Source organism: Marmota flaviventris, chromosome 9 (assembly GCF_047511675.1).
Source record: "Marmota flaviventris isolate mMarFla1 chromosome 9, mMarFla1.hap1, whole genome shotgun sequence".
NCBI lineage: Eukaryota > Metazoa > Chordata > Mammalia > Rodentia > Sciuridae > Marmota > Marmota flaviventris.
In genome coordinates, this window is record NC_092506.1 from 58,125,959 (window position 1) to 58,152,490 (window position 26,532).

General features: G+C 37.3%; 2 pseudogenes; one reads left to right on the plus strand and one right to left on the minus strand.

Annotated features, from left to right (window-relative positions):
* Positions 1 to 6: 6 nt before the first annotated feature.
* On the plus strand, positions 7 to 13,878 carry LOC114098554 (olfactory receptor 52N1-like; annotated as a pseudogene).
* A 6,363-nt stretch (positions 13,879 to 20,241) lies between these two features.
* Positions 20,242 to 21,173, minus strand: LOC114098555 (olfactory receptor 52N2-like; annotated as a pseudogene).
* Positions 21,174 to 26,532: the final 5,359 nt, after the last annotated feature.

Below are 26,532 nucleotides of genomic sequence, written 5' to 3' on the forward strand. Positions count from 1 at the left end.
GACACTATGGCAGGTTTTCAGTTATCACAAGTAATTCATGGCAACAATTATACTTGCAGAAGAAGACATTAGAATTTTTATTTGAAATATTTGTGTGTAAGCAAAATTCTTCAAGACAACAAATACCATATTAATGATGCTATTTGTTTCAAGGAATCCAAGGAAAAGATATAGAGAATATATTTTTCATTATGTTTCATGGCTGCAATGAGCAGAATTTCCAGAGGATGTTGAATAGATATGGTTGAATCAGTTATTTACCAATATTTACTAATAAATTAGAGAGTTTAGTCTTTTTTATGTAATTACTGATAAGGTGGAAATTACTTTTGCACTTTTTTATGTGCCTTATCATGTGTCCTTATTTTTAATTAATTTATATTTTATTAGTGAATTATAGTTATATGTAATACTGTGGCTTATATTGACATAATCATGAATGTATGAAAAATAATGTATTCCACTACAGTTCAGTTGTACTTCCTTTTTTCCTTCCCACTTTTCTCCTATCCCCTTTCCTCTAGTTTACTGGTCTTCCTTCTACGTATTTAGTTTGTTTCCTAAAATTGGTGCTTTACAAATGTACATAAGGTGAAATTCACTATGGCATATTCTTATATGTACACAGTACAATTTGGTCAATTTTATTCCACTATTCCTCTCTTTTCCTGTCCCCATCTGTCACCTGCAATCATATTCTGCTGATATTCTTTCTATTTTTATGGGACTATGAACACTCTTTTTCCTTAGTTTGGTCTAGCCTCTGCACATCAGAAAAAAATTCAACCCTTGACTTTCTGAGTCTGGCTTATTTTATTTAGCATAATGTTCTCCAATTCCATCCATTTAATAGAAAATGCCATGATTTCATTTTTCTTTACGGCCACATAGTACTCCATTACATTTTCTTTATTCATTCATCTGTTAAGGGCACCAGTTCAACTGTTGATTGTTGCCCAACTTGACTATTGTGTATTGTACTGCTATAAAGTTAATGTGCCTGAATCACTATAGAATACTGATTTTAGTTTGTATTGATAAGCACCAAGGAGTGGCTATAGCTCTGTCACATAGTAGTTTCATTTCTAGTCTTTGAGCAATCTCCATATTGCTTCCAATTAGTACAAGCAAATCTCCATACTGTTTGTACTAATTTGAAGTCTCACCAGCAATGGGAATGTCACTTTTTTCTCCACATCCTCACCAGCATTTTTTATTATTTGCATTCTTGATGGTTGCCATTTTAACTGGAGTGAGATTAATTCTTAATGCAGTTTTGATTTCCATTTCCCTGATTTCTAGAGATGTTGAATATTTGTTCATGTATATATTTGTCTTTTGTATTTCTCCTTTTAAGACATATCTACTTATTTCTTTTGCTGATTTAGTAATTGAGGTATTTGATTTCATGGTGTTAAGTTTTTAAATTCTTTATATATTCTAAATTTTAATCCTTTGTCAGAGGAGCAACTGGCTAGTATCTCCCAGTCTGTAAGCTCTGTATTCATGGCTTCTTTCCTTTGCTGTGGAAAAGCTTTTTAAATTAATGCCCTCCCACTTATTGATTCTTGGTTCTATTTCTTGTACTTTAGAGGCTTGATAAGTAAGTCAGTGCCTTTGCCAATATGTTGAAATGATGAAATTGCATGTTTTTCTAGAAGTTGCTGACTTTCTGGTCTAATTCATAGGTCTTTGAGCCACTTGGAGTTGATTTGTGCAGGGTGAATGATAGAGATGTACTTTTGTTCTTCTACATATGGATATCCAGATTTCCCAAGACCATTTGTTGAAAAGGCTATCTTTTCTCCTATATATGCTTCTTGCACCTTTGTCAAATATCTGATGCCTATATCTATGTGTGTGTCTCTTTGTCTTCTTTTCCATTCCAATCATCTTCATGTCTGTTTCGGTGCTGTTTTTGTTAGTATAGCTCTGTAGTATAATTTGAGATCTACTATTGTGATGCCTTCAGCATCACTCTTCTTGCTCAGGATTGCTTTGGCTATTCTGGGTCTTTTATTCTTCCAAATAAATTTAAGGACTGTTTTTCTAGTTCTGGGAAGAATGTCATTGGTATTTTGATGGACATTACGTTGAACCTGTATAATGCTTTTGGTAGTATGGTCAATTTGACTATATGAATTCCTTCTATTCAAGAACATGAGAGATCTTTCCATTATCTTAGGTTTTCTTCCATTTCTTTCTTCAGTAGTCTATAGTTTTCATTGTAGAGATCTTTTTCCTCCACTGTTAGATCTATTTCCAAGTATTCCTTTTTCTTTGAGGTTATTGTGAATGGATTGTGTTCCTGATTTCTTTCTCAGAAAATTCATTATTGGAGTACATAAAAATAATTGATTTATGACTGTTGATCTTGTATCCTGATACTTTGCAAATTTTTTTTTTACCAGCTCTCGAAGTCTTCTGGTGTTGTTGTTTTTTTTTTTTGGGGGGGGGGGGCGGGGGGAGGAAGGGATTTCTATATAGAGGATCATATCATCATCAAACAGAGATAATTTGACTTCTTTTTATATTTGTATTTCTTTTCTCTAATATCCTTTTCTTTTTTATTGCTCTGACTACAGTTTCAAGAACTATATTGACAGATCTGTTGAGAGTGTTCATCCTTGTCTTATTTCTATTTTTAAAAAATGCTTTTAGTTTTTTTTCCCATTCATTATAATTGACCTTTGTTTGTCCTGTATAGCCTTTATAATGTTGATATTAAGCTCTTCTATCTAGTTTTTCCACTATTTTTAACATGGATGCATCCAGAATGTTTGTCAAATGCTTTTTCTGCATCTATGGAGAAGATCAATTAGTTATTGTCCTTAATTCTATTTATGCAGTGAACTAAATTTTTCACTTCAGTTCTGTTGAACAAATCTTACATCTTTGGAATGAAATACACTTATCATTGGAATCATTGTAATGTGTTTTTTAATCAATTTGTCAAAATTTTATTCAGAATTATTGCATCTATGTTTAATCAGAGATGTTGGCCTGTAGTTTAATTTCCTTGATGTGTCTTTGTCAGATTTTGGTATCAGTATAATACTGGCTTTATACAATGAATTTGGAGGGTCCCCTCCCTTTCTATCTTATGGAATCATTTGAGGAGTATTGACATTAGTTCTTCCCTAAAAGTCTGGCAGAAATCAGCTGAGAATCCTTCCAGTTCTGGGCTTTTCTTTGTTGGAAGTCTTTTAATTGTTGTTTCATTCTCATTGCTTGATATCAATCTGTTTATGTTGTCTGCATCTTCATGGTTCAATGGGAGTAGATCATACATATCTAGAAATTTGTCTGTATCTCACATGTTCCAGTTTATTGGAGTATAAGTTTTCAAAATAGCTTCAAATGATCCTCTGAATTTCAGAAGTGTCTGTGTTAACATTTTCTATTTCTTCTCTAATTTTGTTGATTTAGCGCTCTCTCTCTCTCTCTCTCTCTTCTCTTCTCTTCTCTTAGTTTGACTAAGGGTTTATCAATTCTGTTTATCTTGTCAAAGAACCAATGCTTTGTCCCATTGTTCTTTGTATCTTTTTATTCTCAATATCATTATTTACTATGTTCTGCTGATTTTAGAATTAGTTTATTCTTCTTTTTCTAGAGTCTTTAGGTGTAACTTTATTTGCAATCTTTCTATATTTTAATCTTTCTTTAAGTAGGACCTTAATGCTATTAACTTTCTAAATGTAGCTTGCCTTTTTTTATATGTGGGACCTCAATTCTCATTTGTTTCAAAGAAATTTTAATGTCTCCCCTGATTTCTTCTGCGATCCACTTATCACAAAGAAGTGTATTACTTAATCTCCAAATGTTAAGATAGCTTCTGTTTTTATCTAGTTGATTTCCAATTTCATTCCAGTATAATATAATAAGATGCAAGAAATAATCTCTATTTTTTTTTATTTGCTAAGACTTTTTTTGTGTCTTAAAATGTGACCTACCTTAAGAAGAGTTCCATGTGCTGCTTAGAAGAAAGTCAATTTGGTTGTCAATTATTAGTGAGCAAAGAACTTCAGTGTAGTTTTCTCTATGAAAATGTACAAATAACCAAGAAATATCTATAAATATAATTAACATTATTTGTCAATATACTAGCAAATTCAAGTCAAATTATAGCAATGTATAATTATACCTGCTAAAATAGGTATCATTAAAAATTAGAAGTCAGATACAGACAGAAGTTTAAAGATGGCGGCGAGGGGAGTGCATTGCCCCCGTGTGCTGCTTCACTGTGTGGGAGTATGACAAGTCAGGACGGCTAAAGGATATCTTGTTAGGAATTTCCAGCAATAGTGGGGTGCTCCGGAACCTGGAGGAAGGATTTCCATCGCACGAGGATCAGCTACGGGGACTCAAACGCGAGAGGTTTGTCGCACTGCTTATTCAGCAAATCGGCCCGAGGCTAGAATCTGCAGCGTGCGCTGGGATAGAGACGCAGGGTTACAGCGCTGCAGTTTCTGCCAGCCGCGCAAGCACCGTACTCAGGGCTGAATTCTGGGTTCGAGACGGGGGAAGGAAGCGGTTCATCTCGGTTCTCCACACCGGTCAGACCACAGAGGAGGCCAGCAGCCACCATGTTGGTAAACTGACGTCACCACCGCTGTTTTCGACTGACCGCAGCTCATTCAGCCATAGAACAGGTAATTTCAGGCTGCAATTCGCCTGCGGCTTGCAGACAGATTGCTAGGGCTCAGCGCCTGGGGGCTTCTTAGAACTGATCTTATCGGAGTGAATACCCAGCACGGAGCGGCTGCTGAGCCCGCGGAGGCTGCTTCTTGGACCCTGCGCCTACCAGAGCATACAACAAGCACTAAGCAGCCGAATTACGGCTCCCGGAACTGAGCCCGCGGGGACTGCTTCTTGGAGCTTACATTTATAGGAGCTTACACCGAGCACGGAGTGGCCGAGTTCCGGCTCCCGGAACTTCCCTGGCCCGGGGCTAGGAGCCCGCGGAAACTGCTTCTCGGTCCGGGTCCTGCTGAGGGCCGGTCAGGACTCACCCGGTGCTTTGGTTGCATGGCAAGGGGAACGAAATGCTGCCATTCGCATAGGATACCAACATGGCAGAGATCTGATGTCTGCAGAAAGCGGCGGAGGAGGGAACTTCATCAATACCAGTGGTGACATAAGCAGTTGGTCTCCTGGTAGGGGGGGTGAGGCACAGTCACCCGAGTCTCCTCAATTTGTCGTCGAGCCAGAGGGAAGGAGCCGGGCCGCCGCCAGCGCCCGGAGCAGGCCCAGCGGCTTGCCAGCGTGGTGACCGCGTGACCCCAATTGGAGAGGGGGCGGAGCGGAGCCGCCACCCGCAACCGCAAGGTGGGCAGACCCGCGACCCAGTGGTACATGGGCGTGGTAGGAGGGGCAGGGCAGAGCCGCGGTTCGCGCTGTGACGAATGAGCGTGCAAGGTAAACAGACCTGTGACAGCCTGGCGGGTCAGGCCCAGTGGCCTGCCAGTGTGGTACACACGTCACCCCAACTGGAGTAGGGGCAGAGCAGATCCTTCTCCCACGCCCGGATCAGGCCCTGCCGGTGTGGTCACGTGACCCCAATCGGGGGCGGAGCAGAACCGCCACCCGTGCCCGCAGGGTGAGCAGACCAGTGATCAACCTGTAGATCAGGCCCAGGGGTCCGCAGGCGTGGTAGGAGGGGCAGGGCAGATCCGCCGCCCGCGCCTCCAAGGTAGGCAGACCTACAACAGACCTGCGGATCAGGCCCAGGAGCCTGCCGGCGTGGTACACACACCACCCTAATTGGAGTAGTGGCAGAGCAGAGTCGCCGCCCGTGCCAGGAACAGGCCCAGTGTCCTGCAGGCGGGGTAGTCACGACACCCCAATTGGAGTAGGGGCAGAGCAGAGCCTCCACCCGTGCCCGAAAGGTGGGCAGATCTGCGACCGACCAGCGGGACAGGCCCAGTGGCCTGCCGGTACGACAGACACGTCACCCCATTTGCAGTAGGGGCAGAGTAGAGCCGCCGCCCGCGCCTGCAGGGTAGGCAAACCTGCAACCGACCGGCGGATCAGGCCCAGTGGCCTGCCGGCGTGGTACACTCGTCACCCCAATTGGAGTAGGGGCAGAACAGAGCCGCCGCCAGCTCCCAGAACAGGCCCAGTGACCTGCCGGCGTGGTAGCCACGACACCCCAATTGGAATAAGGAGAGAGCAGAGCCGCCGCCCGCACCTGCAGGAAAGATACGCAAGCAGTATGAAAAGACAAGGAAAGAAAGGACCACAAGCAATGCAGGTCAACGCAACTTTAGAAGAGGTAACAGCTGCAGCAGATGGAATGTCAGATAAAGAATTCAGGATATACATGCTTCAGATGATCTGGAGTATCAAGGAAGACATTAAACAGCAAAATCAGACAATGAAAGATCACTTCGACAACGAATTACGCAAACAAACCCAGGAAGCAAAGGATCAACTATACAGGGAGATAGAGGTTATAAAAAACAAACAAACAGAAATCCTAGAAATGCAGGAAGCAATAAACCAACTTAAAAACTCAATGGAGAATACTACCAGCAGAGTAGAACACTTAGAAGATAGAACATCAGACAATGAAGACAAAGTATTTCAACTGGAAAAGAACATAGACACCTCAGCAAGACTGTTAAGAAACCATGAGCAGAACATCCAAGAAATATGGGATAACATTAAGAGACCAAATTTAAGAGTCATTGGGATACAGGAAGGTACAGAGCTCCAAACCAAAGGAATGAGAAGTCTATTCAATGAAATAATACAAGAAAACTTCCCAGACTTGAAGAATGAGACAGAATCCCAAATCCTAGAAGCCTACAGGACGCCGAATGTGCAAAATCATAAGAGATCCACACCTAGACACATTATAATGAAGATGCCCAACATACAGAATAAGGAGAGAATTTTAAAAGCTACAAGAGAAAGGAAGCAGATTACATTTAGGGGTAAGCCAATCAGGATAACAGCTGATCTGTCAACACAGACTCTGAAAGCTAGAAGATCCTGGAATAACATATTTCAAACACTGAAAGAAAATGGGTTCCAACCAAGAATTGTGTATCCAGCGAAATTAAGCTTCAGGATGGAGGATGAAATTAAAACCTTCCACGATAAACAAAAGTTTAAAGAATTCGCAGCTAGAAAACCATCTCTTCAAAACATCCTCGCCAAAGCATTACAGGAAGAGGAAATGGAAAATAACAATGAAAACCAACAGTGGGAGGTAGGACAGTAAAGGGGGGGGGGATAATCAAAGAGGAAAACAAACCATGTTTAGTAACAGAAATAAACAAATATGGCTGGAAGAACAACACATATCTCAATAATAACCCTAAATGTTAATGGCTTAAACTCACCAATTAAGAGACACAGGCTAGTAGAATGGATCACAAAACAAGACCCAACAATATGCTGCCTACAGGAGACGCATTTGATAGGAAAGGACATACATAGGCTGAAGGTGAAAGGTTGGGAAAAATCATATCACTCATATGGACTTCGGAAACAAGCAGGAGTGTCCATACTCATATCAAATAAAATAGATTTCAAGCCAAAGTTAATCAAAAGAGATAAAGAGGGACACTACATACTGCTTAAGGGAACCATACACCAACAAGACATAACAATCATAAATATTTATGCCCCAAACAATGGTGCAGCTATATTCGTCAAACAAACTCTTCTCAAGTTCAAGAGTCTAATAGACCACCATACCATAATCATGGGAGACTTCAACACACCTCTCTCGCCACTGGACAGATCTTCCAAACAAAAGTTGAATAAGGAAACTATAGAACTCAATAACACTATTAATAACCTAGACCTAATTGACATATATAGAATATACCACCCAACATCAAGCAGTTACACTTTTTTCTCAGCAGCACATGGATCCTTCTCAAAAATAGATCATATATTATGTCACAGGGCAACTCTTAGACAATATAAAGGAGTAGAGATAATACCATGCATCTTATCTGATCATAATGGAATGAAACTGAAAATCAACGATAAAAGAAGGAAGGAAAAAGCATACATCACTTGGAGAATGAACAATAGGTTACTGAACGATCAATGGGTTATAGAAGACATCAAGAAGGAAATCAAAAAATTCTTAGAGATAAATGAAAACACAGACACAACATATCGGAATCTATGGGACACATTGAAAGCAGTTCTAAGAGGAAAATTCATTGCTTGGAGTTCATTCCTTAAAAAAAGAAAAAACCAACAAATAAATGATCTCATACTTCATCTCAAAATCCTGGAAAATGAAGAGCAAAACAACAGCAAAAGAAGTAGAAGGCAAGAAATAATTAAAATCAGAGCTGAAATTAATGAAATCGAAACAAAAGAAACAATTGAAAAAATTGACAAAACTAAAAGTTGGTTCTTTGAAAAAATAAACAAAATCGACAGACCCTTAGCGATGCTAGCGAAGAGAAGAAGAGAGAGAACTCAAATTACTAGCATACGGGATGAAAAAGGCAATATCACAACAGACACTTCAGAAATACAGAAGATAATCAAAAACTATTTTGAATCCTTATACTCCAATAAATTAGAAGATAGTGAAGGCATAGATAAATTTCTTAAGTCATATGATCTGCCCAGATTGAGTCAGGAGGATATAGAAAACCTAAACAGACCAATATCAATTGAGGAAATAGAAGAAACCATAAAAAGACTACCAACCAAGAAAAGCCCAGGTCCAGATGGGTATACAGCAGAATTTTACAAAACCTTTAAAGAAGAACTAATACCAATACTTTTCAAGCTACTTCAGGAAATAGAAAAGGAGGGAGAACTTCCAAATTCATTCTATGAGGCCAACATCACCCTGATACCTAAACCAGACAAAGACACTTCAAAGAAAGAAAACTACAGACCAATATCTCTAATGAACCTAGATGCAAAAATCCTCAATAAAATTCTGGCGAATCGGATACAAAAACATATCAAAAAAATTGTACACCATGATCAAGTAGGATTCATCCCTGGGATGCAAGGCTGGTTCAATATACGGAAATCAATAAATGTTATTCACCACATCAATAGACTTAAAAATAAGAACCATATGATCATCTCGATAGATGCGGAAAAAGCATTCGACAAAGTACAGCATCCCTTTATGTTCAAAACTCTAGAAAAACTAGGGATAACAGGAACATACCTCAATATTGTAAAAGCAATCTATGCTAAGCCTCAGGCTAGCATCATTCTGAATGGAGAAAAACTGAAGGCATTCCCTCTAAAATCTGGAACTAGACAGGGATGCCCTCTCTCTCCACTTCTGTTCAACATAGTTCTCGAAACACTGGCCAGAGCAATTAGACAGACGAAAGAAATTAAAGGCATAAAAATAGGAAAAGAAGAACTTAAATTATCACTATTTGCAGATGATATGATTCTATACCTAGCAGACCCAAAAGGCTCTACAAAGAAACTATTAGAGCTAATAAATGAATTCAGCAAAGTGGCAGGATATAAAATCAACACACATAAATCAAAGGCATTCCTGTATATCAGCGACAAATCCTCTGAATTGGAAATGAGGACAACCACTCCATTCAAAATATCTTCAAAAAAAATAAAATACTTGGGAATCAACCTAACAAAAGAGGTGAAAGACTTATACAATGAAAACTACAGAACCCTAAAGAGAGAAATAGAAGAAGATCTTAGAAGATGGAAAAATATACCCTGTTCATGGATAGGCAGAACTAACATCATCAAAATGGCGATATTACCAAAAGTTCTCTATAGGTTTAATGCAATGCCAATCAAAATCCCATCGGCATTTCTTGTAGAAATAGAGAAAGCAATCATGAAATTCATATGGAAAAATAAAAGACCCAGAATAGCAAAAACAATGCTAAGCAGGAAGTGTGAATCAGGCGGTATAGCGATACCAGACTTCAAACTATACTACAGAGCAATAGTAACAAAAACAGCATGGTACTGGTACCAAAACAGGCGGGTGGACCAATGGTACAGAATAGAGGACACAGAAACCAATCCACAAAACTACAACTATCTTATATTTGATAAAGGGGCTAAAAGCATGCAATGGAGGAAGGATAGCATCTTCAACAAATGGTGCTGGGAAAACTGGAAATCCATATGCAACAAAATGAAACTGAATCCCTTTCTCTCGCCATGCACAAAAGTGAATTCAAAATGGATCAAGGAGCTTGATATCAAATCAGAGACGCGCCGGTTGATAGAAGAAAAAGTTGGCTACGATCTACAGTCGGTGGGGTCGGGCTCCAAATTCCTCAATAGGACACCCATAGCACAAAAGTTAATAACTAGAATCAACAAATGGGACCTACTCAAACTAAAAAGTTTTTTCTCAGCAAAAGAAACAATAAGAGAGGTAAATAGGGAGCCTACACCCTGGGAACAAATCTTTACTCCTCACACTTCAGATAGAGCCCTAATATCCAGAGTATACAAAGAACTCAAAAAATTAGACAATAAGAAAACAAACAACCCAATCAACAAATGGGCCAAAGACCTGAACAGACACTTCTCAGAGGAGGACATACAGTCAATCAACAAGTACATGAAAAAATGCTCAACATCTCTAGCTGTCAGAGAAATGCAAATCAAAACCACCCTAAGATACCATCTCACTCCAGTAAGATTGTCAGCCATTAGGAAGTCAAACAACAACAAGTGCTGGCGAGGATGTGGGGAAAAGGGTACACTTGTACATTGCTGGTGGGACTGCAGATTGGTGCAGCCAATTTGGAAAGCAGTATGGAGATTTCTTGGAAAGCTGGGAATGGAGCCACCATTTGACCCAGCTATTCCCCTTCTTGGTCTATTCCCTAAAGACCTAAAAAGAGCATGCTACAGGGACACTGCTACATCGATGTTCATAGCAGCACAGTTCACAATAGCAAGACTGTGGAACCAACCTAGATGCCCTTCAATAGACGAATGGATAAAAAAAATGTGGCATTTATACACAATGGAGTATTACTCTGCATTAAAAAATGACAAAATCATAGAATTTACAGGGAAATGGATGGCATTAGAGCAGATTATGCTAAGTGAAGCTAGCCAATCCCTAAAAAACAAATGCCAAATGTCTTCTTTGATATAAGGAGAGTAACTAAGAACAGTGTAGGGACGAAGAACAGGAGAAGAAGATTAACATTTAACAGGGATGAGAGGTGGGAGGGAAAGGGAGAGAGAAGGGAAATTGCATGGTAATGGAAGGAGACCCTCAGGGTTATACAGTGGAGGAGGTAGAGAGAGAGGAGGGGAGGGGAGGGGAGAGGTGGGGAGGGGGGAGGGTGGAGGATGGGAAAGGCAGTGGAGCACAACAGACACTAGTATGGCAATTTGTAAATCAATGGATGTGTAACTGATGTGATTCTGCAATCTGTGTATGGGGTGAAGGTGGGAGTTCATAACCCACTTGAATCAAAGTGTGGAATATGATATGTCAAGAAATTTGTAATGTTTTGAACAACCCACAATAAAAAATTAAAAAAAAAAAAAATTAGAAGTCAGCAAGTATTTATAGGTATATAAATATATTGCTATTGAGATGTTAAATAGTAGAATACCTGTGGGAGAAAAAATGTTTGGAAATTATCCATGCACTTAAAAACAATGGGCACCAGATCCAGCAACAGATCCAGAGACTCAGTGTAACAGAAAGCAACTGATATAACAAAAAAAATCTTTTTTTCTTTTCTTTTCTTTTTAGTGGTTCTTTTTGTTATATATAATGTTGGAATTCATTTTGACAAAATTGTACAAGCATGGAATATAATTTGTTCTAATTTAGTCCCCAGTATTTTATCTTTTCCTCCTCTTCTCCTTCCTCCATACCCTTCCCTCTGCTATAAAGATCTTTCTGCTAATTACTTATAGTTGCTTTTTTTAAAAAAAATAGTGTCATGTATCTAATGGTGAGATTCGCTGTGGTATATTCATACACGTACATAGGAAAGTTAGGTCAGATTCATTCCAATGTTCTTTCTTATCCCATCCCTCCTCCCTCACCATCAATCCAGTTTTCTTCTCCACAGATCTTTCTTCTAATTGTTATCCCCCACTATTTTGCATTAGCTTCCACAAACTTGTGCATAAATTCTTATAACAGCACTATTAGTCCAAAAGTGGAAACAACCTACATGGATATACAAAATTAAATGTATCTACCTTTACAAGGCATGAAAGAGTGATGACTTCTTCATCTTTCAATATTGTTTCAGCATAATGCCATATCTATACTGTAAATTCAAATTCAATAATTTTGACAGGGGACATAGATTTTCTTCATCTATGTCCAAGTTCAAGTAGCTTGGAAAATTTTTGAGACCTACAGAACTAAATCTAAGATACCCATTAATCCTCAGAATAGACCAGAGAATTTCAGGTCTACCTCTAGATCCTGTCTGATTTACATAGAGCCGTGAACTTCTTTCAGACTTCAGTGAGGGAATTAGACTACAAAGAGCAAGGATCAGTAATAGCTAAATAGAGACCATGGGTCCCTATTAGCAATGCACTGGTTTTAATTTGTTAGGGATCTTAAGGTAGTAGATGAAAGTAAAAAAGCTTCTTGCATTGTATCCTTTGAAACAAGACAAGGAATTAATCCTAAAATGCAACGCAATAATAATGAATGATATTAAATTTTAAAATAATGCATGTCTGACATGATAAGGCTCATCTTTATAATTCAAGTGTCAAGCAAGTTATCATGAAGATTATTCATTTTATTTGAGATTTTATTGAGTATTTGAGTCCAACCATTAGCAACAATCTAGGGATCATCAGGTCTTCTTTCTTGCTGAGAGTCAGTCTATCTTTTTGACAACAGTTAAGACTGAATTACTGGTCTTGCTTGCAGTAGACAGAGATAAATGCTTTTACATAGACATAGAAACTTTGATATTTCACTAAAATAACTGCATGATATGCATCTTTACCAACTATCTTCGCCTCTAGATTTGTACATTTCCATGAAAGAGACCAAAAATTTCATAGATTATAAGTTTACACAGTGTATAATGACAAATTCCTTTCCAGTATATATTTGATTATTAGAATACATTTTCACTATAAATCTATGACACAATTTATGTAATTATTTAATTCTTCTATTGCACTTGACTAAAATTCTTGAGATACAAATATTAACCAAAAAAGTAAACTAGGACTATTTAATTATTTAAGTATTATTCTAATTGAAATGTCACAGAGAAGAGATTACAAATTATGAGTGAAGAACTTGATGAATTTTAGGTTCCATATACAGTCAAGAATCCTACACCTTTATCCCTGGGTGATTAACAACCTGTTGACTTTTCTACTCTCTATACAATGTCACCATCCTCGCTAATGCAGGCATTGCCCAGGCCAGTCTGCTCATTTTTATTAGGGGTGTGATATTTGTTATCCCTTTCACTTTGCTCACCAAGCACCTGCCATACTGCAGAGGCAATGTCATCCCCCATACCTACTGTGACCACATGTCTGTTGCCAAGATATCCTATGGGATGTTCAGGTCAATGCCATCCACAGTTTGATGGTTGCCCTCCTGATTGGAGGCTTTGACATCCTGTGAATCATAGTCTCCTACACCATGATCCTTTGGGCAGTTGTGAGTCTGACCTCAGCAAATTCTCAACAGAAAGCCTTCAGCACCTGCACCATCCACATCTGTGACACTGTCATCACCTACAAACCAGCTTTTTTCACCTTCTTGACACACCACTTTGGAGTACATATCATTCTGCATACCCATCATTATGGTATTATTATTAATTATTACTAATTATTATTACTAATCTCTATCTACTCATGCCTCCCACCATGAACCCAATTGTGTATGGGGTGAAAACCAAGAAGATCTAAGACAGTTCCATGGCTATTGTTTGAAAGAAAGGATACTTTGTCTTAGATCTTTAAATGTAGTCTTCTGAGAAGAGCTTCCTTAGCCAGGTCAGATCAAATAATCAACAGGAAAACCTCCAAATAAAACCTGGTATGTGTCCGCAGGGAATATTTTTCTACAACTCAGGGTATTCTACCTCCTTTGAAAGACTAAGATACTGTTTGTGTAGATAAATTCCCATTCTTTGAAATTCAATGTCTCTTTAGTGTAAAGGACTTTGAAGTTCACCTCATTTCATCTTTACAGACTGATATCTCCTCAATACAATCTACACCTGGTGCACAGTGGTTGAATCATTAGGACTGAAGGTGCAGGTTTAAAAAGTTTTTAATCCCTGGCAATAGATGACCATACCCATTGATATGTGTGCTACCGTATTTATTTCAGCATTCTACTGCCAAAATAGTCTAATTTTCATTTTTATGTCCTACATTCTTATATCTTGCTTTCCATTCCAACTTTGCCAGCTATTTATCCAGTTGCAATTCATATATGCATTTGCCAAAAAAATCTTGTAAGAGGTAAAAACTGAAGAACACTCAATACCCAGGAACTAGAAACAATACCAGTGTCCATCAATCTTAGACTACATAAGTACATAGTTGTTTGTTCAATAATGGTGAATGGAAAATACAAGGAATGTATATCATGTTTTCATTTATTATAAAGCTTAGAATCAGGCAAAACTAACTTATGATATTGGGTATTAGGATAATGTTTACATTTGGAAATGAATGACCATGAAAACGAGGATGCTGCTGGAGTACTCCATTGATTGATTTTGACCTGGGTGATAGGTATGGGGCATATCAACTAATAGCATTTCATAAAGTTGTCACTTATGTGCTCTTTTGGGGGGGGGGGGTAGCGGGGTACACAGCCTATACTTTTATAAAATGTTTATTTTAAAGAATACATCTTGGGCACACACTCTAGTCCTCTAAATTATGAATCACATCTTTCTTGCTTCCAATTCCTCTGTGTGTGTACCTTACAAGGTTATGTGTACTATTTTCTCTTTCAGAAGAATATTAAATTTAGTATAAATTTAATATACAATAATAATATTATATATTAAATAATAATACAACTATACAATAATAGTTTGTATGTACAATAAATTTTGTGACTTTATCGCCCCCCCCCAACACACTCTTTCAGCAGTAGATAAATCATCCAGACACAAAACCAACACATAAATAGTAGGGTTAAATTCCATCCTAGACCAAATGGACCTAACAAACATCTACAGACCATTCCACTCAACAGCTGCAGAATGCACACTGGTTCTCAACAGCACGCTGAACATACTCCAGGATAAATTATACCGTAGGCCACAAAGCAAGTCTCAACAAATTTGAAAGCTTGAAATCATATCCTGTATCTAAATTTCAACATCATGTAAAAAAAACAATCAAATATGGCATAGAGGGAACCTATCTTAACATGATAAAGGTCATATATAATGAGCCAACAGCTAACATCCCGAGTGGGAGAAAGCTGTAAGCTTTTTTCTAAGATCCAAAACAAGAAAACAATGTTCACTTTCAGCACTTCTATTTGATAGAATGATGAAAGTCCAGACTGAAGCAAGGGAAACAAAGAGCTTCTAGATTGGAAAAAAGAAAATCAAATTGTCATTGTATGCAGATTATATGATATTAAATGTGGAAAATTTGAAATATTCCACCAAAAAATTATTATCATTAGAGAATGAATTTAACAAAGTTCTATTATCTGAAAGCAATCCTATTTATAATACTACAAAGAAAAACCTAAGATTAATTTGAAAAAGCAGCTGAAAGATCTCTATAATTATGTTGATTAAACACTAATTAAGAATTAGAAAAGAATAGAAGAAAATGTAAAGGTATACTTTGTTCATGTAGTGAAAAAAAATTAATATTGTTAAAATGTCCATACAACCCATAGCTATCTATAGATTCAATGTAATTCCTGTCAAAATACCCATAACATTCTTCATAATAGTAGAAGAAACAATTCCAAAATCTATGAAGAACCACAAAAGTCCCCACGTAGCCAAAGCCATCTTGAGCAAAAAAGAACAAAGCAGAAGGCTTCACACTACTTGACTTCAAAACATATTCCAGGGGGGCTGGGGATGTGGCTCAAGCGGTAGCGCGCTCGCCTGACATGCGTGCAGCCTGGGTTCGATCCTCAGCACCACATACAAACAAAGATGTTGTGTCCGCCGAGAAATAAAAAAAAAATAAATATTAAAAATTCTCTCTCTCTCTCTCCCTCCCTCTCTCACTCTATCTTTAAAAAAAAATTCCAGTAATATACTAATCAAAATGCATAGTATTAGCATAAAATAACCATATAGACCAATAGAACAGAATAGAGAGCCTAGAAATTAATCCAGATATCTACAGCCAACTGATTTTTGGCAAAACTACTAAGAATATGCATTAAAGAAAGGATAGTCCTTTCAAGAAATGGGACTGGAGAAATTGGATATCCACATGTGGAAGAATGCAAGTTGAGCCCCATCTCTTACCAGTTCTAAAAATCAATATGAAATGATTTAAAAATTTAAATGTAAGACTTAAAACAATGAAGCTACTAGAAGAAAATATACAGAAAATTCATTTAGGACATTGGAATGAGTATGGATTTTTTAATGAGACCCCAAAAGTATTTCAAAGACTTGAGCTACAAAATTTATTGCAACATTACTCACAATAGCCAACAGTAAAATGAATAATTCATAGAGAAAATGTGGTATATACATGGATTAATACTCTCCATCATAAAAAAAAGAACAAAAAACCATCATGTGCATAGCATAGTGTTAACAGGAGATCATTTTGCTAAGTGAAACACATCAGACACAGAAAGATGAGTGCTGTATGATTTTACTCATAAATAGAATAAAGAAGAAATAATATAAAGGAAAACCTATTGACTTTAACTTGTTTACAATAACAAGGGATACCAAGTATTGCAAGAATATGGAGAAAAGAGAACACTTGTACAATGTTGATGGCAACATAAATTAGTGAAACCATCATAGAAAAAAGATGGAAGTTCCTCAAAAAATTGAAAATATAGCTATCAGGCGATTCAGCAATTTTCTTTTGCTGGGTATGTATCTAAAGGAAATTAAATCAATATCTCAAAGAGAGGTGCATATAATCATATTCATAGCAGCACTATTCACAAGAGCCAAGAGGTGGAAACAACACATTGAAAGATAATTGGATAAAGAAAATGTGGTGTATGTGCACAAGGAAATGCTACTCAGCATTTAAAAAGAAGGAAATTGTGTTATTTTGTGACAACATAAATAAACTTGGAGGACATACTAAGCAAAATAAATAAGCCAGGCACAGAAAGACAAACACTATATAATCTCTCACATATAGAATCTTATAAATGTTTATGGTATATTATGAAATAATGTGAGAGCTATAAAAATTATTACCAGCATAAACATAGTTTACAAATCCTTTTTGGATCTTGTGAGGTGCTTGATGATATGCTCTTATTGAACCTACCACGTGGCAGACAATCATTTTGGAAGAGAGATATGTTGGACACAAATTGGGTGAATATCCTGATTTCATGACACTACTAAACTAAACTTGATCTTAGCCAACAGGATAACAGGATAAGAAGCAGGTCATGACACTAATCATCTGAAGAGTAGGGTTGGGGAGGGCACCCAGTTAAAATTTTTAAAGTAATATGCTCCATGAAAATTACAAGAGCAGGATAGAGAACACAGGCTTTCTTGTGTTACAGGTTCTTGAGTCAAATATTGTGTGGAACCCATAAGAATTTAATGGCAGCTCTATATTTACAGAAGCCATTCTCTCAGAAGAGAATAAATACTCTTCAGTCAAAAAAAGAACAAAAGAGAATCACTTCATACAGGGCAAGGTCACCATAAGGGACTTCTCACCATCCTAATCATAAAAAACTATGCTACAAACTTTTAATTGCTTAGAAAACGGTGTCGTATATTATAGTTGTTAAAAATAAAGACACTGGATCCAGGTGGCCTGGACCCAAGCTCTGCCACATGCTAGCTATGTGGCTTTCATTTTCTAACCTTCCTATGCCCCAGTATGCCTGCCTGTAAAATGGACATGAAATAGTGCCATCCTTAGACTTGTTTTAAAAACTAATGAGCATATAATGCTCAGAAAAATATCTGGAAAATAAGTGCTCCGTATGTTTTGTTGTTGTTGTTGTTATAATCTTGAAACTATGTTCTTATGAGAATGCTCAACGCCTTCAAAAGAAGTAATTACAGAGAAAGACACAAGGAATCTACACTCTCTAGCCAGGAACACCCTTTGAAGAACTCAGGCTGGTTCACTGAAGAAGTAGAACTGAGAAAATAGAGTTTATATGGGAGACAGAAGAAAGCAGGGAGAGAGACGGGCCTTAAGATACAGAGGTTATGGAGCAGATATGAACAGCCCAGGAAAGTGACCAATGGGCAGCAGCTGCTCAAGTTTAAGGGCCATTCTATGGCCCCTGTGGCCTCTCAGTGGTGATGGAGGAGCAGCACCTGGTGCTCCTGGTGTCCTGCCCAGGCTCACAAGCAATGCACCTCCCAGCAGGGATTCTACCTTTCCAGACCCCTCTTTTTGTCTTCCTCTTTCTCTTTTTCTTCTGAAGACATTTATCTGCCCAAGCTCGATATTGTTTGTTTAACCTTCACATTTTACACAAAATATATGAAAATATTTTATTGTTTCAAATATCCCATCTTCTCTTTCTTAAATACTCATGTATAATTCAAGATTCATCCCAAATCCTATCTTCCCTATAAAGAATTTACATACTAACTCTAATAAATATTGAAGATCCTTTTCTTAGTTTCCATAATTTTTGAAAATCTGTTGCACAACTATCTTTACATTGTATGGTAGCCATTCCATGCATTTTATATCCACTAGGAGAGTAGAATTCACTAGAGTTTTTGTAATCATTTATATTTTTCAGCGTATAACATGGAGCCAGGTACCTAGAGGGTAGCCAGGAAAACTTGTTTGCTCATATTGACAAAATATTTGTGGAAACTCAATGCAACCTTAACCACAGAAACACTAATGGTCCACTACCTGTACAATTGGAAAGATTTCTCCTGCCACTGTGATGTTCAGAATGAGTCAGTGTAGAAGCTATTAACTCATAAAAAAGCAAAATGTGTCAAAAACCATGCTACATACTTTTGTTTTTAATTTTGTACTAGACCATGCAATTGGCCAGATGCATCTTTGTTGATGGTTTTCTTTTCCTCACTTGTAAAAATATGGAAGCTGAGACTTAGATTAAGTAGGTTTTTAAAGTCTGGTCACTACATATTAAAAGACAGAGAACTTACACTTTGGGACTAACTGGATATTAAACTCATGTTATATTTCCCCAAACTCTTTCCTACTAACTTTTTGGTTCCTCCACATTTCATCCATTTTTCAAATTCTCTCTCCTCCTTTTTTTTCACACATGTTTCCTCTCATGTATCCTGGGCCAGAATCTAGAGGCCTATACTGAGGCCCAAGACTGTATTATTTTCAACTCTGCCTTACTCATTAAATTCAAGGCATGATTTATAAGATTAACTAAATTAGTGTCTCAAAATTAATGAATGAAGGAAAGAGTGAATAAATTATTAGGTACACTAGTAACAACACATTTGCCTCCTTGGTATTTAACATGACAACTATATATTTAGATACATTTTAAATGGAGGTTGCAAAGTGATTACATGGGACAAAATAGAACACTTAGATATTTTTGTATGAAGCATAAGTTATTTTTTTTTCAACAATAGCAAACAAAACTCAAACATTTTATAAAACATCTAAATCTTGCTTATCTTTGCAAATTATTGGAAAATGTTGCAACACTGGACCCTTCTGACCTAGCAAAAATGCACTTGATCTGCATAGAATTTGTCCCTAGTGGAGAGGATGTGCTTGCCCACATTAGTCTAGCCTCCTACTTCTCCACACAATGTGTGGGTACATCAGGCTTACTTTTTGCCTTTTATTAACTTTCTGGTGTCACTAGACATATGACTCTATAAAAATTCATGACAAACATAATCTTTATTGGGAATGAGTATTTTACCTTTTTAATTCTACATTCTCTATTTTGGCAGATATTTACTAACAGGAATCAGTTTAAAATATATACTTGCAAAGACTTTAGAAAATCTACATTTTAGAATGATTTAATATTTCATTTGCACCTTTTATGAATTCTTCTCCATTATTTTCTCTCCATGCCAGGCAATGCATTTTATGATTCATTTGTCTTAGGTGAGGCCAATATTGTCTCACCTAATGAGTCACCAATTTGATGACTCCTTCCCGAATCTGCATGGTCTTGACTCCATAAACAATTGGGTTCATGGTAGGAGGCAACAGCAGATGATGTGTATGTGATGGGGAATAATGTGGCCTCCAAATCGATGAGTGAAGAAAGTGAAAAAAGCAGGTGCATAAGTGATCACGATGGCACAGATATGAGATATGCTGGGGCTAAAGGCTTTGTGACGAGCATCTGCTGATGACAGGCTCACTACAGCCCGCAAAATCATAGTGTAAGATGCAGAGATACAAGAGATATCAAACACCCCAATCAGGAGGGCAACCATCAGACCATAGATAGCATTTACCTTGACGTTGCCACAGGACACCTTGGCCACAGACATGTGGTCGCAGTAGGTGTGGGGGATGCGGTGGCCCTGGCAATAGGGCAGGCATTTGGTGAGAAAAGTGAATGGGATGATGAGCATCACACTCCTCAAGAAAGTGGCAAGACCAGCCTTGGCGAGACAGGGTTGGTGAGTATGGTGGCATAGCATAAGGGGTAGCAGATGGCCACATCTGCAGTCCAGGGCCATGAGCATGAGCAGCCCAGACCCCATCCCAGCCAACATGTGGACAAAAAACATCTGGACCAGGCAGCCATTAAAGTCTATCTCCGTGAGGTTGAACCAGAATGTACACAGCATGTTGGACACAGTGGTGGTACACAAGGTGACATCAGTGGAGGTGAGCAGGGCTAGGAAGTAGTACATGGGCCAGTGCAGGGCTTCATCATGACTAATGAGGTAGATGAGTCCCACATTCCCCACAAGAGCAATGATGTACATGAGGCAGAATGGCAGGGAGATCCAGGTGTGCGCAGCTTCCAGCCCAGGAACACCATTCAAGAAAAAGAATCCTGGTGTCAGGCTGGAACTGTTGGCTCCAGATATAATGACTGACAGGAGGAGAGCATTTCACACTCTTTTTTTTTTTTTAGTTTAATTGATTTTATTTTTTTTTTTAATACACGACAGTGGAATGCATTACACATTATACATATTACACATATAGAGTACAATTTTTCATATCTTTGTATATAGAGTATGTTCATGCCAATTCATGCCTTTATACATGTACTTTTTTGCATTACAATTCTTATTACACATATATACCACAATTTTTTATATTTGTTTGTATATAAAGTATATTGACACCCAATTCAAGTCTTCATACATGTACTTTGAATAGTGATGTCCATCACATTCCATCGTCCTTGCTAATCCCCTGTCTCCTCCCTTTCCCTCCTACCCTTCTTCCCTATCTAGAATTCATCTAATCCTCCCATGCCCCCATTCCTTACCCGACTATGAGTCAGCCTTTTTATATCAGAGAAAACATTTGCCAATTGTTTTTTGGGGATTGGCTAACTTCACTTAGCATTATCTTCTCCAATGCTATCCATTTACCTGCAAATGCCATGATTTTATTCTCTTTTATTGCTGAGTAATATTCCATTGTGTATATTTGCCACAATTTTTTTATCCATTCATCCATTGAAGGGCATCTAGGTTGGCTCCACAGTTTAGCTATTGTGAATTGTGCTGCTATAAACATCGATGTGGCTATGTCACTATAATGTGCTGTTTTTAAGTCCTTTGGGGAGAGTCCGAGGAGAGGGATAGCTGGGTCAAATGGTGACAGTGATAGTTCCCTGGGCCCAAAAGGAAACCAAAGGTAGAGAACATGAAAACCGCCCCCCCCCCCTTTTTATAATCTGTGGTTTATTTTGTAAAATTTGTTATTTTTATATGTATACATGACAGTAGAATATATTTTGTCATATTATACAAACATAGATTATAACTTATTCTAATTAGGATTCCACTCTTTGGATTGTACATAATGTGGAATGTCACTGGTGGTGTAACTGTATGATTTCAATAAGGCCTTTGGAATGAGAAGTAATTGGATTTCTCTGGAGTCACTCTGTCTAGTTTCATGCTCCACCTGTTTCTCACTTCACATAGCGTGTGATATGAACGAGTTGTTTAACTACATTATGCCTCAGTTTTCTCCATATAACATGAGATTATTGCATTGTTTTCAGGATTATTCAATAAGTTAATTTTATATTATTGCTAAACTTTGAATAGTACATCATGAATACTTAACAGATATGAGCAGTAATCATGTTTGTTATTATTATTATTGTTACTTCTATGCCAGTTTAGAGCATCCCAAGAGATCAAAAGTACCTTGGTTAATAAATATAAATTCAAATTAAGCATGCTTAGCCTACTTTAACTCAAGTGGCATTGTATATTTGGGGTTAAAAAGACAGTGTGAAATTTTGAAAATCTCCGCTATATCCAGAGATTGGGAAGTCAGATTTAGAAAATACTTTACTATGACTGTCAGGAGTTTAAAACATATTTTTGTGTTTTAAATAGGATAAAATATATACATAAATGTCTTTTAAAATGTGAATGAAATCCAGGAAAATTTCATTGAGCTAAATCCTTTCAAAAGTCTTGCTAGTTTTAAGGAAACTAAGCCTGTGTCAATTGGAATCCCCACAAAGAGAACTGATCTGTGTGAAATGCTAACTTGGGTGTCTCTGTTTCTTTTCACATAGCCAGAAGCCTGTAGAGCTACAAGACTGGAGAAAAGACCAGGATATCAGGAGAAATAGGAAATTTAGACTTTGTACTGCTGGCTCATAGAGCTTATCAGCCATCACAAACTCTTCCAAGCATCTGTAATATCAATAAACATCAAGCCATACTTGGTAATTTACAAACAGACACAAACTCAGAGCTAGTTCATTCTTCCCCCTCCTCAGTTTATGAATTTTTGTGTATAATCTCCCTCACAATAAGACTCAAAGATTTGCATGGATTCTGCTATTAGGCAAACTAATTATAAAACTAGAATATATACAAAAAAAGTAAAAGTAGATGACTAAGTGTCTTCTCTCTGAAGTATAACAGTGATTTTTTTTTTGCTTGCTTACTATGGCACCATGGACTCCCCAAACTCCTTGGGTTAAATCTCGTTTCCAGCATTCACTAGCTGGGGGGATTTGAGCAAGTTGCAAACTTCTCCTTGCATAATATTCATAATCACAAGAAGAGTGATAATAATAAATACCATAGGGGCTGGGGATGTGGCTCAAGCGGTAGCGCGCTCGCCTGGCATGCGTGTGGCCCGGGTTCGATCCTCAGCACCACATACAAACAAAGATGTCGTGTCCGCCGAAAACTAAAAAATAAATATTAAAAAAAAAAATTCTCTCTCTCTCTCTCTCTCTCTCTCTCTCACTCTCTCTTTAAAAAATAATAATAATAATAATAAATACCATAGACATGTTAGAATGACTAAATGATAATCATTTTAGCAATACCTGGAACATGGTTATTAAAACATGTTATCAATTTAAAAAATTGTCAGATATATTAGGAGACATACATTATTTGTTTAACAGGTATTTATTATTTCCAACATTCCTGGTAGCATTCCTAATTTCTAGGGATATATTAACCAACCAGATAAAGTCCCTTCCATTCAGGGTGCTAATATTTCAATCTAAATACCAATAATATATGTTATAACCATAATTTTATACATGAGGAGATGGAGATGCAAGAGCAATCAAAATATCTATGCCCATAAAAATTAAAACTGGTAGATTCGAGGTTCAAATCAAACTTTTACTTCAAAGCCACATATTGAATCCGTCTCCATTGTTATAATAATTTACTGATCCTAAACACTGAATAACAGTTGCAAAAGCTGCACATAACTAGACTAAACAAGTCAGGATGACCTAGGAAGAAACTGATTTTCAAGGAAAGAAAAATCTATTTAAAAAACTTGTGTTAGTGCATAATAGTTATACATAATAGTGGAATTCATTGTGGTGTATTAGCACATGCACATATGTTTTTTAATTGCATCTTAAGTAAGAGATAGAACAAATGTGAGAAGTTAACCCAAGTAAAAGTTACAGCAAGTCAGTCTTTAGCTTAAGGAGCTCTCTGAACAGAGAGAATGTGTTTGTGTTATAGCTGGATTTTCATCCCTGGACTTATTTACACAGATTCTATATGGCACCTGGTTGCACAGGCATGTGGGAGGATTTCTATATTGAAGCAAGTGTCCTCAATGTTTCTAGGATTCATGGGTCACTGTCCACTTACCCACAAAGACCATTCCCACTGGACCTATTCTGAGTGTAGTGATCCAATAATTAAGGCAAAGCTTTTTTTTTCTTCCTTCCTTTCATTGCAACACAAGACTGCATGTATTTTGCTATCTCCAATGAATTATGAGGTAGGTTTTAAATTTATTTCACAACTAGGGAAAACCTTTCCCTTCTTATTCCCCAGATAAATGGTAATGTATTAGGGTGAGTAAAAAAGTAAATCCCGAGTTTGCCATCAACCACATCTCAAACACTTGTATTTCTGGTACTAGAAGTTTTCATTTTCTGAAAATGTGATTCTTCAACCTAACTCACCTCAGTGTTAGCAAAGACCAGACTGGTGTGCATGCCTGAGAATTCTGAGCACCACAAGTCCCACAGCAGTCAGGTTCTGCCTCTTCTGAGCATCATTGCACCTTTTGAAGATTATCCAGACTCCAATGTGTGCACCTGCTTGGGTCTCTGCAGTTCAGTGTCTCAGGAGGCTCTGGTTCAAAGGAAAAGGTCCTTTGGGACTTTTGAGACAATTTCTGCATTTTTCAGCTTTTTATGCAGGGAGGAAACTACAGAAAAAAAAAATAGTGTCATATTTCTTTATCTTCTCCCTGAACTTCTGACCAAGGATCTGATAGTCCTAGGAAACATTTTTCATTTATCTTGATCACAATATTATGCTCACCACAGCTCACCACTCACCATATACATACATATGTATGTGTGTATATACATGACACATTAATACACACATATACACAAATATCTATACAGATACATATATTTCATAAAGACTTATGAAATATAAAATTATACATAGTTGAGTAATAGAGGACTGTGCCTGTCTAGTTATGCTTTGTCTTGAGTTTATCAAGTTGATGAATACATAAATGTTCACAAATATGCATATGAATGTTCACATGTTTATTTTGGAGGGCAAAAGTTGTGGCAAAACAGTTCTAAACATACTTTGTATACATTTTGTTTCCTAACTTTTCCTTTTTATATTTTATTATTATAAAAAAAACCGATTCTGAAGGGACTAGAAAACAAATTTAAATTGTTTTTGTCACTCCAGTTGGTGAATATCTGAAGATTTCTGCCAAACCCAAAGCAAATGTTGAAAGCAATCTTTAAGTTTTAATTCAAAGTATATCACAGTCAGGCGTGGTGGTACATGGCTGTAATCTCAGCAGCTCAGGAGGGTTGAGTCAGGAGGATGGCATGTTCAAAGCCAAACTCGGCAAAAGTGAGGCACTTAGCAATTCAGTGAGACCCTGTCACTAAATAAAATTAAAAAATAGGGGATGTGGCTCAGTGGTTGAGTGTCCCTGAGGTCAATCTCCAATACAAAAATAAAAATAAAAAAAGCAAAGTATATCAAAACCCTGCGTCAAAATTATGAATCTAATAAATTGATAGTGCAAGTATAGGATGATACAACTATTTCATATGATTGGTGTATGTGTAATTTAATTTAAAAAACTGCAGGAAGTTGAATAGTTTTGTAAGTTACAAATACACTAGAAATTTCATTCTTAGGTTTTTAATGCAAAAGACATACAGGAATGTACATATAACACAAGCATTGTTATAAATGGTACAGGATTGAGTGGTGGTTTCATACAATGATATGAAGGAATAAAGTATGAAATACAACATAGGTGAATCTCAAAAACATGGCACAGAGTCAAACACAAGACCTTATTATATGAGTCCATTTATAGGCAGTTCAAACACAAGCAAAACTAATCTTAAATTGATAGAAAAGAAAAAGTGATATTCTCTGAGGAATAATAATGACTCATAGGAGCAAGAAGGAAATATCTCTGGGTATAGAAATGTTCTTTTTCCTATTTTATTGGGCAATATACAGATTTATACTATTGCCAAAACTTGTCAAATTGAACACAAGAGTAGTACACTTTATTAGGTTTAATAAACTTTAATGGAGCCAGTCATGGTGCTGCACATGTATAATTCCAGTTACTTGGAGACTGAGGTAGAAGGGTCAAAAGTTCAAAGCCAGCCTTAGCAATTTAGTGAGACCCTAAGCACCTTCGCAAGAACCTGTCTCAAAATAAAAAAATAACATAAAATAAAAGGGCTGGAGATGAGAC